This window comes from Lactuca virosa, chromosome 4 (genome assembly GCF_052849685.1).
Source record: "Lactuca virosa cultivar CGN04683 chromosome 4, Lactuca_virosa_CGN04683_v6, whole genome shotgun sequence".
In the NCBI taxonomy this organism is placed as follows: Eukaryota; Viridiplantae; Streptophyta; class Magnoliopsida; order Asterales; family Asteraceae; genus Lactuca; species Lactuca virosa.
The window spans coordinates 492767954-492770476 of NC_136429.1; positions in this window are offsets into that span (position 1 = coordinate 492767954).

Below are 2523 nucleotides of genomic sequence, written 5' to 3' on the forward strand. Positions count from 1 at the left end.
TCATGTAGGGGTGTTGGTAATGGTTTGAGACCAAATTGGGTTTCGAATACGGGTATGGGTTGAAGGTGGTCGGGTGTTGGTACGGGTTGACCATCATTAGGTCATGTAGGGGTGTTGGTAATGGTTTGGGACCAAATTGGGTTTCTAATACGGGTATGGGTTGCAGGTGGTCGGGTGTTGGTACGGGTTGACCATCATTAGGTCATATAGGGGTGTTGGTAATGGTTTAGGACCAAATTTGGTTTCTAATACGGGTATGGGTTGCAGGTGGTCGGGTGTTGGTACGGGTTGACCATCATTAGGTCATGTAGGGGTGTTGATAATGGTTTGGGACCAAATTGGGTTTCTAATACGGGTATGGGTTGAAGGTGGTCGGGTGTTGGTACGGGTTGACCATCATTAGGTCATGTAGGGGTGTTGGTAATGATTTGGGACCAAATTGGGTTTCTAATACGGGTATGGGTTGCAGGTGGTCGGGTGTTGGTATGGGTTGGCATAATTGGGAGATTGATTCCTCGATCTTCAAAGAAAACTGACTCCTCCTACTCCTTCTTCTCCTTTAGGATAGGATCGTCGTTGGTCCTTCTTTCACTAATGATCTAATGATTGAAAGAGAATAAGCGCTATCCATTGAGTAAAGTCAAGGGAGGGTTTGCTACAGTGATTCGGGTGGTTGGTGGCCCCTTCGAGAGTTGGGATTCCGTTAGCGCCAAACTTAATATGATGCCTGCTACTGTGACTTCCAGTGCTCTTGCCCTATTTTGGCAAAGATCGGAGACTAAACACGAATCATCAATTCCTTTGACCATTCGTTTTGAGCCTCCAATTCTTTTAGAAATGCTAACGAGGTTCAATGATACCGACGAAGGGAACCAGCTGAAAGGTGACCATCATTTGGTCATGTAGGGGTGTTGGTAATGGTTTGGGACCAAATTGGGTTTCTAATACGGGTATGGGTTGAAGGTGGTCGGGTGTTGGTACGGGTTGACCATCATTAGGTCATGTAGGGGTGTTGGTAATGGTTAGGGACCAAATTGGGTTTCTAATATGGGTATGGGTTGAAGGTGGTCGGGTGTTGGTACGGGTTGACCATCATTAGGTCATGTAGGGGTGATGGTAATGGTTTTGGACCAAGTTGGGTTTCTAATACGGGTATGGTTTGCAGGTGGTCGGGTGTTGGTACGGGTTGACCATCATTAGGTCATGTAGGGGTGTTGGTAATGGTTTGAGACCAAATTGGGTTTCTAATACGGGTATGGGTTGCAGGTGGTCGGGTGTTGGTACGGGTTGACCATCATTAGGTCATGTAGGGGTGTTGGTAATGGTTTGGGACCAAATTGGGTTTCTAATACGGGTATGGGTTGAAGGTGGTCGGGTGTTGGTACGGGTTGACCATCATTAGGTCATGTAGGGGTGATGGTAATGGTTTTGGACCAAATTGGGTTTCTAATACGGGTATGGTTTGCAGGTGGTCGGGTGTTGGTACGGGTTGACCATCATTAGGTCATGTAGGGGTGTTGGTAATGGTTTGAGACCAAATTGGGTTTCTAATACGGGTATGGGTTGCAGGTGGTCGGGTGTTGGTACGGGTTGACCATCATTAGGTCATGTAGGGGTGTTGGTAATGGTTTGGGACCAAATTGGGTTTCTAATACGGGTATGGGTTGAAGGTGGTCGGGTGTTGGTACGGGTTGACCATCATTAGGTCATGTAGGGGTGTTGGTAATGGTTTGGGACCAAATTGGGTTTCTAATACGGGTATGGGTTGAAGGTGGTCGGGTGTTGGTACGGGTTGACCATCATTAGGTCATGTAGGGGTGCTGGTAATTGTTTGGGACCAAATTGGGTTTCTAATACGGGTATGGTTTGCAGGTGGTCGGGTATTGGTACGGGTTGACCATTATTAGGTCATGTAGGGGTGTTGGTAAAGGTTTGGGACCAAATTGGGTTTCTAATACGGGTATGGGTTGCAGGTGGTCGGGTGTTGGTACGGGTTGACCATCATTAAGTCATGTAGGGGTGTTGGTAATGGTTTGGGACCAAATTGGGTTTCTAATACGAGTATGGGTTGAAGGTGGTCGGGTGTTGGTACGGGTTAACCATCATTAGGTCATCTAGGGGTGTTGGAAATGGTTTGGGACCAAATTGGGTATCTAATACGGGTATGGGTTGAAGGTGGTCGGTGTTGGTACGGGTTGACCATCATTAGGTCATGTAGGGGTGTTGGTAATGGTTTGGGACCAAATTGGGTTTCTAATAAGGGTATGGGTTGAAGGTGGTCGGGTGTTGGTTCGGGTTGACCAACATTAGGTCATGTAGGGATGTTGGTAATGGTTTGGGACCAAATTGGGTTTCTAATACGCGAATGGGTTGAAGGTGGTCGGGTGTTGGTACGGGTTGACCATCATTAGGTCATGTAGAGTGTTGGTAATGGTTTGGGACCAAATTGGGTTTCTAATACGGGTATGGGTTGAAGGTGGTCGGGTGTTGGTACGGGTTGACCATCATTAGGTCATGTAGGGG